The following is a 16,460-nucleotide window of genomic DNA, read 5'->3' on the forward strand; positions in this document are numbered from 1 at the left end:
GTTGAGAAGATGTTTGATAGGATCTCAATCTTAAATGTATTGAGACTTGTTTTATGACCTAAGGTGATTTATTCTGGACATTGTTCCATGTGTACTTGAAAGGAATGTATATTGTGCTTCTTTTAGATGAAATGTTCTGTGTGTATTTGTGAAGTCCATCTGGGCTCATGTGTTATTCAAAGCCACTGTTTCCTTATTGGTTTTCTGTCTCTATGATCTATCCTTTCCTGTAAGCGGGATGTTAAATTTGCCTACTATTCTCACATTACTGCCATTTTCTCCCTTTATGTCTATTAATATTTGCTTTATATATTTAAGTGCTCCTATGTTGGGTACATAGATATTTAACGTCATTATATTCTCTTGTTGGATTGACCCTTTTATCATTATATAATTCCCCCTTTATTTTTTTTTAAAGATTTTATTTATTTAGTCATGAGAGACACAGAGAGAAAGAGAGAGGCAGAGACACAGGCAGAGGGAGAAGCAGGCTCCATGTAGGGAGCCTGACATGGGACTTGATCCTGGGTCTCCAGGATCATGCCCTGAAGGTGGCGCTAAACTGCTGAGCCACCTGGGCTGCCCTATAATTCCCCCTTTAAAAAAATTTAATATTTTTAAGTTGTTATTTATTTGAAAGAGAGTGAGAGAGCATGAGCAGAGGGGAGAGGGAGAAGCAGGCTCCTTGCTGAGCAGGGAACCCAACGCAAAGCTCCATCTCAGGACTTTGGGACCAGGACTGAGCTGAAGGCAGATGCCTAACTGGCTGAGCCACCCCGGCGCCCTGTAATTTCTTCTTCTTCTTTTTTTCTTAAAGATTTATTTATTTATTCATGAGAGACAGAGAGAGGCAGAGGGAGAAGCAGACAGGCTCCCTGCAGGAGCGTGACGTGGGACTCAATCCTGGAACTCCAGGATGCCCTGAGCCAAAGGCAGAAGGCAGATGCTCACCTGCTGCTGTTTCACTTTATTTCCTACACTGTACCTTTTATCCCTCTGACTTTATCATTTCATAATGGGAAGCCTGTATCTCCCACTCTTCTTCACCCATTTTGCTCACCCCCCCTCCAGCCTCCTCTCTAGCAATAATCAATTTGTTCTCTGTATTTATGGGTCGGCTTCTGCTTTTTGTTTGTTCACTCATTTGTTTTGTGTTTTAGATTTCACATAAGTGAAATCCTACAGTATTTATCTTTCTCTGACTTACTTCACTTAACATAAACTTTTGACATTTTAATTACTGTGCTGTGGTATGGACTCCTTAGATTAATATTGTTTGGAATTCTTTGTGCTTCCTGAAATTGGATGTTTATTTCCTTCTGAGGGTTAGGGAAATTTTCAGTAATGATTTCTTCAAATAAGTTTTCTGCTCCTTTCACTCTCTCTTGTCCTTCTGGGACTTCTATAATTTGAATGTTTGCTTCTTGGTATCCAGCTGATTTGTTAGGCTATTCTAATTTTTTAAAACTTATTTTTCTTTTTGCTGTCCATAACCCTGTTTTCCAGATTTCTGATCTATTCTGCATCTGCTAATCCACTGATTTCCTTTGGTGTATTTTTCATTTCAGTTATTGTATTCTTCAACTCTGATTGGTCTGTCCTTATATTTTCTCTTTGTTGAAATTCTCCCTGAATTCTTTAACTCTTCTCTCCAATCTGATGAATATCTAAATGATCATTACTTTAAACTCTTTATTAGACATATTGCTTGTTTCCTTTTTTTAAAAAAATTTTATTTTATTTCTGTTTCATTTAGTTCTTTTGCTGAGTTTTTTTTTTCTTGTTCTTTAATTTGGGGCATATTCCCCTAACTCCCCATTTTGCTCGACTTTCTGTGTTTCTGTGAATTAGATCGAACTGTTACTTCTTCTAGACTTAAAGGAATGGTTTTGTGTATGGTCATCCCCCTGTGTGAACTGTGTCTGGTTACTTTGGCTGGCTGGACCTGTGGGTCACAGGGCACTTCCTGCTGGGCTGCCCTGCTGGGAGGGCGGAGCTGAAGTGGGTGCTGACTGGGATGGTCCTAAGGCTCTCCATGCAGAGGATGCCTTGGCTGAGCAACTGAAGTGTGTGCAAGCGGGTGTTCCTAGGGCTCTCTGTCCAGAGAAAACCGTGGCAGAACAGTAGAAGCCGAAGCGAGTGTAAGCTATGTAATGCCCTTCTTTGTCTCTTGTTACAACCTTTGTAAGTCTATTTTGTCTGATAAAAGTTCTGCTACCCAAATATCTTCTTCATTTCCATTTGTATGGAATTATCTTTTTCTATCATTTTTCTTTCAGCCTATATGAGTATTTAAGTCTGAAGAGTGTATCTTGTAGACAGCATCTGGATGGGTCTTGTTTTTTATCCCTTTAGTCACTGAATTATTTCTGATTGGAACATTTTGTCCATTCACACTTAAAGTAATTATTGATAGGTATATACATACCTATTGCAATTTTGTTCATTGTTCTCTGGTAGTTTTTTTTTTTTTTTTTAAGATTTTGAGAGAGCAAGAGCATGAGAACATGAGCTGGGGGAGGGGAAGAGGGAGTGGGAGAAGCAGACTTCCTACTGAGCAGGGGGCCCAATGCCGGACTCCATTTCAGGACCTTGGGATCATGACCTGAGCTGAAGGCAGATGCTTAACAGACAGAACCACCCACATGCCCCTGTTTTCTGGTAGTTTTGTGGTTCTTCTCTGTTCCTTTCTTGTTTTCTTCCCTTGTGGATTTGATGTCTTGCTTCTTCTCTTTGAAGTAAGCTCTGTGTTCAGTGTGGGGCTTGAGCTCACAACCCCAAGATTGAGAGTTGCATGCTCTACCAACTGAGCCAGCCAGGAGCCTTTGATGTCTTTAGTGTTTCACTTGGATTCTTTTGCCTTTATTTTTTGTGTACCCAACAATAGATTTTTTGATTTGTGGTTGCCATTGTTGTAAAAAACAAACACTAGGTATATGGCAGCCTATTTTACATTGTTGGTCTCTTACAGTTGAACACGTTTTAAAAGTACTATATATATATATATATTTGAATTTATTTAGGTAATCTCTACACCCAATGTGGAGCCTTGAACTCATGACCCTGAGATCAAGAGTCACATGCTCTTCAGACTGAGCCAGCCAGATGCCCCTAAAAGCACTATATTTTTATTGTGCATACACTTGATTTTACTAGTTTTTTCTTAACATTTTTTTGTAAGGCTGTTTTAGAGGTGATGGGCTACTTTAACTTTGTTTGTCTAGGAAAATTTATCTCTTTAACAATTCTGAATGATAACCTTGCGAGGTATAATATTATTGGTTGTAGGTTTTCTCCTTTCAACACTAGTTTTATATCATGTCCTTCTCTTCTGGCCTGCAAAATTTCTGCTGAAAAATCAGCTGATAGTTTTTGGGTGTTCCATTGTATGTAGCTAGTAGCTTTCTTCTTGCTGGTTTTATTATTCTTTATTTTATATTTTTGCTACTCCAAGTATTTTGTGTATTCATGTGGACCTATTTGGATTTATCTTAGGGCTCTCTGTAGTTCCTGTACCTAGATGTTTCCTTCCCCAGGTTAGAAAATTTTTCAGCCATTATTTCTTTATTTATTTTATTTATTTTTTTTAATTTATGATAGTCACACACACACACACACACACACACAGAGAGAGAGAGAGAGAGAGAGAGAGAGAGAGGGGCAGAGACACAGGCAGAGGGAGAAGCAGGCTCCATGCACCGGGAGCCCGACGTGGGATTCGATCCCGGGTCTCCAGGATCGCGCCCTGGGCCAAAGGCAGGCGCTAAACCGCTGCGCCACCCAGGGATCCCGCCATTATTTCTTTAAATACATTTTCTGCCCCCTTTTTTCTCTCTTCTCCTGGAACCACCAAAATGTGGAAGTTAGTATGTTTAATGTTGCCCCAGCAGTCGTTTAACCTATTTTCCCTTAAAACATTTTTCTTGGCAGCCCGGGTGGCTTAGCAGTTTAGTGCCTGCCTTTGGCCCAGGGCCTAATCCTGGAGACCTGGGATCGAGTCCCACGTTGGGCTCCCTGCATGGAGCCTGCTTCTCCCTCTGCCTATGTCTCTGCCTCTCTCTCCCTCTGTCTCTCATGAATAAATAAATAAAATCTTAAGGAAAAAAAACATTTTTCTTTTCTCTTTGTGTTCATTTTAGAGGATTTCCACTACTATCTCCCATGTCCCTGATCTGTCCTTCTGTATCCTCTAATATGTTGTTGATATTCTTTACTGTATTTTTCATTTCAGTTACTGTATTCTTCAGCTTTTTTTTTTTTTTTTTTTTTTTGGAAGGGGTGCCTCAGTGGCTCAGTCAGTTGAGTGTCTGACTCTTGATCTTAGCTCAGGTCTTGATCTCAGGGTTATGGGCTCAAGCCCCACATTGGTCTCCACACTGGGTGTGAAGCCTACTTAAAAAAAAATTTTTTTTTGGAGTGTAATTGTTATTCAGTGTTAACTTAGTTTTAGGTGTACAACTTAGTGATTTGACAGTTCCTTACATTATGCAATTCTCACCACAATAAGTATAGTTGATTGGCTCTTATTTTTATATTGTTTAATTTTAAAGTTTTATTTATTTTTTAAGATTTTAAAACGTTGTTTAAGTAATCTCTGCACCCAACTTGTGCTTGAACTTTGAACTCTCTGAGATCCAGAGTCATGTGCACTATGGACCGAGCCAGCCAGGTGCCTCTATCGTTTAATATTTTTTTTTTTTAAAGAAATTTTTTTTAAAATTTTTATTTATTTATGATAGTCACACACACAGAGAGAGAGAGAGGCAGAGACACAGGCAGAGGGAGAAGCAGGCTCCATGCACCGGGAGCCCAACGTGGGATTCGATCCCGGGTCTCCAGGATCGCGCCCTGGGCCAAAGGCAGGCACCAAACCGCTGCGCCACCCAGGGATCCCTATCGTTTAATTTTTAAAATAATTTCTATCTTTTTGTTGAACTCAGCTCATCCACTCTTCTCCCAAGTTTGGTGGGTATTTTTATGATCATTACCTTGAAATTTTTATCAGGTATATTGCTTATCACCATCTTGAGTAGTTCTTCTGCTAAGGTTTAGTCTTATTCTTTCATTTGCAACATATTCCACTGTCTTCATTTTGCATGATGTGTTACTTTCTATGCTAGGTATTATGTAGGTAGATATATCATCCAGTCTTGACAGTAGTGGCCTTATATAGAAGGCATCCTCTGGAGTCTAAAAATCACTTCCAGTCACTTGAATCAGGCACTCTGTGTGTGCTACATGCACCCTCCTTTTGTGACTAGGCTGTGCCTACTATGAGTGTACTGGGGAATGGAGTTAGCACTGGGTGAGGCTGTCTGGGAGTCCCACTTGTGACTATTGCAGACATATAGGTGGCAACCCGGTTCATCCCCTCCCCAGGGAAGGAGTCCCATTGGAGGGTCGCCAGTCTAGCTGAGGCCTCCAGCCATGTATGCTAGGCTGTGAGCTTCTTTGGAGGGGTATCTGCTAGGGTAAGTGTGTTGGGTGGGGCAGATAGATGAGGAACACCAGTGCAGAGCAAAGATGCTAGAAAGGTAGATGGAAAATGTCAGAACTGGCATCCACCAGTGTCAAGACAACTTGGCTAAAGGAGCACAAGAAAGATGACACTGGCAGCACTTCCACTTCAGAGAAAGTTCATATAGATCTCTACCTCTCCAGCACATGCCCCCAAATTCGTCATTACATTGCCCACGTGTATGGCCCAGGTGCTTTCGAACTGCTGTGTCTGTACTGAGTGATAGTGTGCTGTCCCTTTTTAAAAAAAAAAATGTATTTATTCATGAGAGAAACAGAGAGAGGCAGAGGAAGAAGCAGGCTCCATGTAGGGAGCCTGATGCAGGACTCGATCCCGGGTCTCCAGGATCATGCCCTGGGCTGAAGGCAGCGCTAAACCTCTGAGCCACCAGAGCTGCCCATGTGCTGTCCCTTTAAGAGTGTAGTCTCAATTTCCTACAGCTTTTCAGCTCTCCCAGAGCTAGGCTCTGCTGATTTTCAAAGCTAGATGTTATGGGGTTTTATGTGCCCAGTGTGGATCCTCACAGTGGGTGATGCCTTGTATGGGCTTGGATCCCTCACCCCTCAGGGAGGACCTCTAGGCCTATGAGAGTCCTCCTGCTTGTGGGTTGCCCTGTGGGCTTTTGGTTCCCAATAAGAACATGTCTCTTCCCATCCTACCCTTTCTCAGTATGGCTTTTCCTTTGTATTTTTAGCTGTGGAAAAGCTGTTCTGCTATTCGTCAGGTTGATCTCAGAGACTGTTTCTCGGTATGTAGTTGCAGCCCTGGTGTGTCCGTGGGAGAAAGTGCACTCAGGATCTTCCTACTTTGCCACATACATTTCACTCAATGTTCTTTGATTTATTGCTCTCTTACAGTGTTTTCAGAGTAGAGATATTTTAGCTCTGTGGTTAAATTTATCCCTAGGTATTTTATATTTTGATGCTATTGTAAATGGGATCATTTTCTTTTCAGAATAATTTTTTAAAAGAGAGAGAGAGACAGACAGACAGACAGACAGATAGACAGACATAGACAGAGGGAGAAGCAGGCTCCATGTCGGGAGCCTGATATGGGACTTGATCCTGGGTCTCCAGGATCACACCCTGAGCCAAAGGCAGACACTCAACAGCTGAGCCACCCAGGCTCTCCAGAATAATTTGTTGTTACTGCATAGAAATGCTACTGATTTTCATGTTTTTATTTTGTATCCTTCAGCTTTATTAAGTTCATTCGTTAGATATAATAATTTTTGGTAGAGTACTTAGGATTTTCTCTATATAAAATTTTGTTATCTGCAAATATATGCTTTTACCTCTTCCTTTCCAATTCTGATGTCTTTCTTTTTCTTAACCTGATTGCTCTGGTTAGGACTTCCAGTACTAGGTTGATTAGGAATGGCGAGAGTGGACACCTTTTCTGTGTGTGTGTGTGTGTGTGTGTGTGTGTGTGTGTGTGTGTTTAGATTTTATTTATTTATTTGACAGAGAGCACACAAGCAGTGGGAGAGGCAGAGGGAGAAGGAGAAGCTGACTCTCCGCTGATCAGGGAGCCCAATGTGGGAGCTCGATCCTAGGACCCTGGGATCATTATCTGAGCCAAAGGCAGATACTTAACTGAGTGAGCCACCCAGGCACCCCCCTTTTATTGTGTTCTTGATCTTAGAAGCATAACTTTCAACCCTTCATTATAGAATATGATGTTAGCTGTAGGCTTGTCATACATGGCTTTTATTATGTTGAGGTACATTCCTTCTGTTCTCTAATTCAAGAAATTTTTAGCATGAAAGTATGTAGAATTTTGTCACATGCATTTTCAGCATCTATTTAAATGATCATATGATTTCCTTTCATTCTATTAATATGATCTATAACATTGATTTTTATATATGTTGAACATCCTTATATTCCAGAGAAAATCCAGCTTGATCATGGTGAATGAACCTTTTAATGAACTGCTGAATTCAGTTTGCCATCATTTTCTTGAGAATTTTCATAACTGTATTCATCAGGGATATTGACCTGTAGTTTACTTTTCTGGTAGGGTGATTTCATGACTTTGGTATCAGAGTGATGCTGATCTTAAAAAAAAAAAAAATTTTTTTTTTTGAAATATTCCCTTTTTTAAAATTTTATTTTATTTTTTGGTTCATGGAAGAGTTGGGGTATTGGCATTATTCCTCTTGAAATGATTGGTAAAATTCACCAGTGAATCCATCTGGTCCTAGTACTTCTTTGGAAGACTTTTGATTAATGATTGACTCTCCTTACTAATGCTTTGTCTGTTTAGCTTTTCTACTTCTTCTGGATTAAATTTTGGTATGTTGTGGATATAATGTCCTTGGGAAAGTCCTTATCTTTTCATTTCTGAAGGACAGCTCTTCTGGGGATAGAATTCTTTTTTTTTTTTTTAAATATTTTGAATTAATTATCCCATTCTCTCCTGGCCTTAAGGTTTTTGTGTTTGTTTTGTTTTTGGTTGTTTTTTGTTGTTGTTTTTGTTTTATTTTTAGAAATTCATTCATGGTCTTATGGGTATTCCCTGTCATGTAACTTCTTTTTTTTCTCTTGATGGCTTTCAAAATTCTTTCCTTGTTTTGTCTTCTGACAATTTAATTACAAGTGTTGGTGTAGCCCTATTTGAGTTCAACATCTTTGGGGTTATTTGGATCTCAGGGATCTAGATGTCCTTTCTCTCACCAGGTTTGGGAAGTTTTCAGTCATTATTTATAATTTTTTTCAGAAAGTACACTTACTTTCTGTCTCTTTTTTTTCTTCTTTTTGAAATTCTTAAAATCACAGATTTTTTTTTTTTTATTGTCTCTTCAGTCCCTAGGCTTTTTTCTTTACCCTTTACTGTTTTTGTTTTGTTTTGTTTTTTTTACTTTTTTTCTTTGGACTACATGCTTTTTAATTTTTTCTTAAAAGATTTTTTTAAAAAATATCTTATTTATTTATGATAGAGAGGCAGAGACACAGGCAGAGGGGAAAAGGAGGCTCCACACAGGAGCCTGACGTGGGACTTAACCCTGGGACTCCAAGATCGCGCCCTGGGCCGAAGGCAGGCGCCAAACCACTGAGCCACTCAGGGATCCCCAAAAGATTTTTATTTTAATTATTTTTAAAGATTTATTTATCTGAGAGAGAGTGAGCACATGTACGTGCATGTGCATGCAGGCAGGAGACGCAGAGGGAGGGAGAGAAAGAGAGAGAAAGAGTCTTAAGCAGACTCCATGCTGAGCATGGAGCCTGATGTGGGGCTCTATTTCAGACCCTGGGATCATGACCTGAGCCAAAACCAATAGTCAGACACTTAACTGTGCCAAAAAGATTTTGTTTTTAGGTAATCTCTACACCCAATATGGGACTTGAATTTACAACCCAGAAGTCATGAAACACATGTTCTACCAACTGAGCCAGACAGGTGCCCCTGGACTACATACTATAAAATGTCCTGTCTTCTAGGTGATGGTTTCTTTCTTCTGAATGGTGGAATCTGCTTTTGAAGTGCTTGATTTAATTCTTCAATTCATTCATTGTCTTTTTCATTTTCTGGTTTGCTAGTGGTGTGTGTGTGTGTTTGATGGTATCTCTTGTTGAATTTCCAATTTTGTTCACGCATTGTTTTCCTATTAAAAGTTCTGGTAGTTCACTAAAGTTCTGGAGATTTTTTTTTTTTTTTTTATGAAAGAGAATGTTCTTATTCTTTTTTTTTTTTTTTTAAGATTTATTTATTTATTTATGACAGGCAGAGAGAGAGAGAGGGAGATAGAGAGAGGCAGAGTAGCAGGCTCCATGCCGGGAGCCCGACGTGGGACTTGATCCCAGGACTCCAGGATCGTGCCCTGGGCCAAAGGCAGGCGCTAATCCGCTGAGCCACCCAGGGATTCCCAAGTTCTGGAGAATTATTCAAAATTCTTTTTCTGATAGTTCATAGTTGTCTATTTCTTTAGGGTCAGAGCTTAATTAGTTTCTTTTCGTGGTTTTATGTTTACTTGATACTTATTTATTTTTATTTATTTATTTTATTTTATTTTATTTTTTTATTATTTTATTAATTTTTATTGGTGTTCAATTTACCAACATACAGAAAAACACCCAGTGCTCATCCCGTCAAGTGTCCACCTCAGTGCCCGTCACCCATTCCCCTCCAACACCCGCCCTCCTCCCCTTCCACCACCCCTAGTTTGTTTCCCCGAGTTAGGAGTCTTTATGTTCCGTCTCCCTTCCTGATATTTCCCAACATTTCTTTTCCCTTCCTTTATACTTATTTATTTTTAATTAATTTAGTTTTGGGCTCCTTGATTCCTTACCTTGGTATTTGTGCATTTGAATAAGCAGTCTCTTTAAGACTGTACATGTTCACTCTGGAAAGACTTCACTGTTCAGCTGAGTTTGAGTGTAGATATGTCTGTCTATAACATCTTTGGGCAGGTGAGGCCTGCTATCAGGGTCTATCTTTGGGCAAGGCCACTGCCTGAGCTCTAAGGGGATGCCACCAGCTGAGAACTGTTGGGTAGGACTGCTGGCTTTGTTTCCTGCCCAAGCAAGGCTGTAGGATGAACCCTACAGTTGTCTGGGTTCTCTGGTCATACTTACTAGGACTGGTTATCATATTCAACAGCAGGTGGGGCTATGAATTAACGTCCTTATCCTGGCGGGGCAGCAGGGTCTGCATGGCTTATGGGTTGGAGACCCAAATAAGGCAAGACTGTGTACTGAATTCCATGGCCGTACAAGGGCACTGGTTTTGTTCTGCAGACAGGGAAAGCCATGGGCTGTGCTTTCTCTTCAAGTGTCACTGTAAGCAGGTCTGCTGCATGGGCCACACAGCTTCCCATGTGCTCTGATTAGGTTCTCTGATCAGGAAAGCTGAAGGCTGTATTCAGCAATGGGCAGGGTTATGGGTTAGTTTCCCTTTCTGAGAAAAGTGGGATAAATACCTTCAAGGTTCTAAGGCTCTTGGTTTGTGGTTTTGAGTAAAGCTAACCCAGACCCCAAGATCCCTGGCCGTATAGAATTACTGGCTTTCCTCTGCAGACTATAATTTCTTCCTGACACATTCTGGGCTTCAACCTTACTAGGCTCTGCAGCTCCCAGGTGTACTTGCCAACCTTTTTGGTCAGGCGGACCTGGGAGCTATACTTAGCAATGGACAAGTATTTGACTCAGCTTCCCTGAATGGTCAGAGACAGACCAATCTCTAGGCCTGGGAAAACGCTTTGAGGACCAAAATCAGGCAGACTTGCCCCCTACTGAGTTCTTTGAACTGACAGCATCACCATCTTGATTCTGTAGATGAGCATAACTCCTGGTTGGGACTACCTGAGTACCACAGGTAGGAACTCGATCTGCCAAGATCCAAGTGCTGGTTGTTGCAAGCTTCTCCTTCTTTCTCCATCACAATCAGATTGCCAGTGGTCAAGTTCTGCAGATATCCCTGCAATTTTTGTGGAGTGATACTGGAGTTGGGGCTCCCAAGAAGTGACCCATAACTCTGGGGGAGCTGTAAGTCCACCCTGAGCTTTCTTTTTCCCACTGGAGGGACTGTAGGCTTAGGGGACATCTCTTGGCATGCTGCTGTGCTGGCCTGGGGGAGGGGCAATACAGTCAGCAGGTAGGTAACCTCTTACCCTTCGAATGTGGTCTTTCTTGGTCCCTAAGAGTGCTTCAGCTTGACTCTCATATTCTGCGGCTGTCTCAGTGATGTCTTGCGTAGTTAGTCCTCCTTGTGAGGGGGAGAGGAGTCAGAGATGCACTTTTCACCAATCTTGGTGACCCGACTCTCCAAAATCTTTCTAATTTCTTATATGCATTCATTGCTGTACACTTCTCTGTTAAAACAGCTTTTGCATCATCCCATAGGTTTTGATATGTTGTGTTTCTATTTTCATTTGTTTTGAGGTGTTTATTTCCTTTTTAATTTCTTCTTAGACTCACTGGTTATGCAAGTGTGTTTGCATAAAAAGATAGCTGGTGTGATTTTGGTCTTAAACTGGCAGGAACTTGTTTGTGTACTATTATATGATCTCTCCTGGCGACTGTTCCATGTGTATTTGAGAAGAATATATATTCTGCTGTAACTTTCATCCTGTGACTTGGTCATTCCATAACTGGAAGCTTGTACCTCTTGTTCTCTTTCACCCATTTTTCTCATCCCTCCATCCTTTTCCCTCTGGCAACCACCAGTTCTCAGTTTTTATGGGTCTGCTTCTTTTTGTTTGTTGACTGGTGTTTTTTTTTTTTTTTTAACCTTTCACATTTAAGTGAAATCATATGGCATTTGTCTTTGATTTACTTTACTTAACATAATACCCTATAGGTCCATCCATGTTGTTGCAAATGGCAAGATCTCATTTTTTTCTCATGGCTGAGTAATATTCCATGATATATAATATACAATATTCAATTATATGTATAATATTTGTTTACCTTTCCTTTATCCATTTATCAGATACTTAGGTTGCTTCCATATTTTGACTATTATAAATAATGCTGTAACAAACAGTGGTGTTTATATCTTTCCAAATTGTTTTTCATTCTCTTTGGGTAAATATTGAATGGTGGTATTCATATTGGTATTCATATTCATACTGGTATTCATATTTTTTAACTTCTTGACAAACTTCTATAGTGATTTCCAACAGTGAATGTACCAATTTACATTCTTACAGTGGAGCGGGTTCCTTTTTCTCCAAATCCTCACCAACGCATGTTACTTCTTGTCTTTTTGCTTCTAAGCATTCTGACAACTGTTAAGTGATAGCTCACTGTGGTTTTGATCTGCATTTCCATGATGATTAGTGATGTTGAGCATATTTTCTTTTTTTTTTTTTTTTTAAGATTTTACTTATTTATTCATGAGAAACACACATACATAGGCAGAGGGAGAAGCAGGCTTCACGCAGGGAGCCTGACTCAATCCCCCATCCCCAGGATCACGCCCTGGGTGAAAGGCGGCGCTAAACCGCCGAGCCACCGGGGCTGCCCCTGAGCATATTTTCATGTGCTGATTGGCTACCTGTATGTAGGTCTTTGGAAAATGTTTATTTGGAAAAATATCTACTCAGATCTGCCCATTTTTAAATCAGATTGTTTTTTTTTGGTGTTGAGTTGCATAAGTTCTTTATATATTTTGGATATTAACTCCTTAACAGATGTGTCATTTGCAAATATCTTCTCTGGTTCAGTAGGTAGCTTTTTTGTTTTATAGATGTCTTCCTTCGCTATACAGAAGCTTCTTATTTTGATGTAGTCCCTGTGGTTTATTTTTGCTTTTGTTGTCCTTGTCTAGGACATCCATCTAGAAAAATGTCTGAAGGATTACTGCCTATGTTTTCATTTAGCAGTTTTATGGTTTCAGGTCTCACTTTGAGGTCTTTGATCGATTTTGAGTTTATTTTTGTGTAGAGTGGAGGAAAGTGATTCATTTTAATTGTTTTACGTGGAACTCTCCAGTTTTCCCAACAGCACTGATTGAAGAGATTATTTCCCCAATGTATATTTTATTTTTTAAAGATTGATTATTTATTTATTTATTTATTTATTTATTTATTTATTTATTTCAGACATAGAGGCAGAGACACAGGAGGAGGGAGAAGCAGGCTCCATGCACTGGGAGCCCCACGTAGGATTCGATCCTGGGTCTCCAGGATCACGCCCCTGGCCAAAGGCAGGCGCTAAACTGCTGCGCCACCCAGGGATCCCCTTGTTTTTGTTTTTAAGAGAGCGACAAAAAATCTTGAGCAGGCTCCATGTGGGGCTTGATCTCATGACCCTGAGATCATGAGGCAAAATCAAGAGTCAGACACTTAACAACTGAGCCATCTAGGTGCCCCTACTTATTGTAGTTTTGATTTGCATTTCCCTAATAAGTAATGATGAGCATCTTTTCATGTGTGTGTTGCCATCTGTATGCCTTCTTTGGAGAAATATCTATTCATGTCTTCTGCCCATTTTTTAATTGGATTATTTGTGTTTTGGGTGTTGTATAAGTTTGTGATATATTTTGGATACTAACCCTTTATCAGATATATCATTTGCAAATATCTTTTCCCATTCTGTAGGTTGCCTTTTAGCTTTGTTGATTGTTTCCTTTGCTGTGCAGAAGTTTTTCTTTTGCTATAGTCCCAATAGTTTATTTTTGCTTTTGTACTTCAGTGGACCAATCTAGAAAAAAGTTGTTATAACCAAATGTCAGAGAAATTACTGCCAGTGTTCTCTTCTAGGGCTTTTTTTTTTTTTTTTTTATGGTTTCAGGTCTCACATTTAGGTCTTTTATCCATTTTGAATTTATTTTTGTATATGGTTTAAAAGAGTGGTCTAGTTTCATTCCTCTGCATGTTGCTATCCAGTTTTCCCAACACCATTTGTTGAAGAGACTGTCCCTTTTCTAGTTTGGATATTCTTTCCTACTTTGTCAAGGATTAATTGACCATATAATTGTGGGTTTATTTCTGCATCTTCTGTTCTATTTGTCTGTTTTTATACCAGTACCATACTGTTTTGATGACTACGGCTTCGTCATAACTTGTTGAAGTCTGTAATTGTGATGCTTCCAGCATAGTTTTTTTTTTTCAAGATTGCTTGAAATTGGGTAGTCATGGTTTTTTGGTTCCATAAGAATTTTAAAAATTTTCTAGTTCTGTGAGAAATGTTGGTATTTCGATAGGGATTGCATTAAATATATAGATTACTTTGTGTAGTCTAGACATTTAACAATATTTGTTTTTCTGGCCCGTGAATATGGAATGTTTTTCTCTCTCTTTCTTTTTTTTTAAGATTTTATTTATTTATTCATGAGAGACACAGAGAGAGAGGCAGAGGGAGAAGCAGGCTCCCTGCAGGTCTCCAGGATCAGGCCCTGGGCTAAAGGCGGTGCTATACCGCTGAGCCACCCGGGCTGCCCAGTTTTTCTCTTTCTTTACATCATCTCTAATTTCTTTCATCAGTATTTTATAGTTTTCAGAGTACAGGTCTTTTACTTCTTTGGCTATGTTTATTCCTAAGTATTTTATTATTTATGGTGTAATTGTAAATGGGATTGTTTTCTTAATTTATCTTTCTGCTGCTTCATTATAGGTGTATAGAAATGCAACAGATTTCTGTACATTGATATTGTATCCTGTGACTTTACTAAATTCATTTATTAGTCATAGCAGTTTTTTGGTGGAGCTTTCTGTCTTTTCTTTTTTTTAAATTTTTTAAAAAAATTTATTCATGATAGAGAGGCAGAGACACAGGAGGAGGGAGAAGCAGGCTCCATGCGGGAAGCCCGGCGTGGGACTCGATCCTAGGACTCCAGGATCGCACCCTGGGCCAAAGGCAGGTGCTAAACCACTGAGCCACCTAGGGATCCCCAGCTCTTGGTGTTTTCTATATATAGTGTCATGTCACCTGTAAATAGTGAAAGTTCGACTTCTTTCTTACATTCTGGATGCCTTTGATTCTTTCTGTTGTCTGACTGCTGTGGCTAGGACTTCCTGCACTATGTTGAGTAAAAGTGACAGAGTAGACTCCCTTCTTTTGTTTCTGACTTGAAGCGAAAGGCTTTCAGTTTTGCCCATTGAGGATGATGATATCCGTGGGTTTTTCATATATGACTTTTATTATGTTGAGGTATGTTCCCTCTAAACCTACTTTGTTGAGTGTTTTTATCATGAATGGATGTTGTACTTTGTCAAATGATTTTTCTGCATCAGTTGAAAGAATCATATGGTTCTTATCCTTTCTCTTACTGATGTGGTGTATCCCATTGATTAATTTGGGAATACTGAACCACTCTTACCACCCAGGAATAAATCCCACTTGATTATGGTGAATGATTTTTAAAAATGTATTACTGGATTCAGTTTGCTAGTATTTTGTAGTATTTGTTGAGGATTTTAGCATATGTATTCATCAGAGATATTGGCCTGTAGTTCTCCTTTGTGTGTGTGTGTGTGTGTGTGTGTGTGTGTGTGTGTGTGTGGTGTCTTTACCTGGTTTTGGGATCAAGGTAATGTTGACCTTATGGAATAAATTTGGAAGTTTTCCTTCCTTTTATATTTTTTGGAATAGTTTGAGAAGGCACCCTCACTTAGATTTTTTTTTTTTAAGATTTTATTTATTTATTCATGAGAGACACACAGAGAGAGGCAGAGATACAGGTAGAGGGAGAAGCAGGCTCCATGCAAGGAGCCTAATGTGGGACTCAATCCCAGGACCCCGGGATCACGCCCTGGGCTGAAGGCAGCGCTAAACCGCTGAGCCACTTGGGCTGCCCTAGATCTTTTAAAATTTGTTGAGGAGTGTTTTGTTGGCCTAATATGTGCTCTATTCTGGAGAATGTTTGAGGTGCCCTTGAAAAGTGGGTGTATTTTGCTGTTGTAGGATGGATTGTTCTGAATATTTCTACTAAATCCTTCTGGTCCAGTGTGCCAATCAAATCCATTTTTTCCTTGTTGATTTTCTGCTTAAATGATCTGCCCATTAATGTAAGTGGCAGTTTTAAAGTACTGTACTGTTACTTATTATTATAGTTTACTTATTTTTTTTTAAAGATCTTATTTATTTATTCATGAGAGACAGAGAGAGAGGGGCAGAGACACAGGCAGAGGGAGAAGCAGGCTCCATGCAGGGAGCCGGTTGCAGGACTCGATCCTGGGTGTCCAGGATCACATCCTGGGCCGAAGGCAGCGCTAAACCGCTTAGCCACCAGGGCTGCCCTTCTTATGTTTGTTATTAGCTGTTTTATGTATTTAGGTGCTCCCATGTTGGATGCATAAAATATTCACAATTGTTATATCTTCTTGTTGGATTGTCCCCTTCATGATTATATAATGTCCTTCTTTGTCTCTTATTACAGTCTTTGTTTTAAAGTCCATTTTGTCTGATGTAAGTATTGCTACTCTAGCTTTCTTTCAACATTCACTTGCATGATAAATATTTCTCCATTCCCCTCACTTTCAAACTGCAGGTGTCTT

General features: G+C 39.7%; 1 long non-coding RNA gene across 1 annotated transcript in view; it reads left to right on the top strand.

Annotated features, from left to right (window-relative positions):
- Positions 1 to 10,708: 10,708 nt before the first annotated feature.
- LOC121484553 overlaps positions 10,709 to 16,460 on the top strand; it is a 30,233-nt gene continuing 24,481 nt past the window's right edge. Inside the window, exon 1 of the long non-coding RNA XR_005986064.1 lies at positions 10,709 to 10,834. This is a non-coding gene — a long non-coding RNA (uncharacterized LOC121484553). The remainder of the gene's footprint in view (positions 10,835 to 16,460) is intronic.

Source organism: Vulpes lagopus, chromosome 2 (genome assembly GCF_018345385.1).
Source record: "Vulpes lagopus strain Blue_001 chromosome 2, ASM1834538v1, whole genome shotgun sequence".
NCBI classification, from domain to species: Eukaryota; Metazoa; Chordata; class Mammalia; order Carnivora; family Canidae; genus Vulpes; species Vulpes lagopus.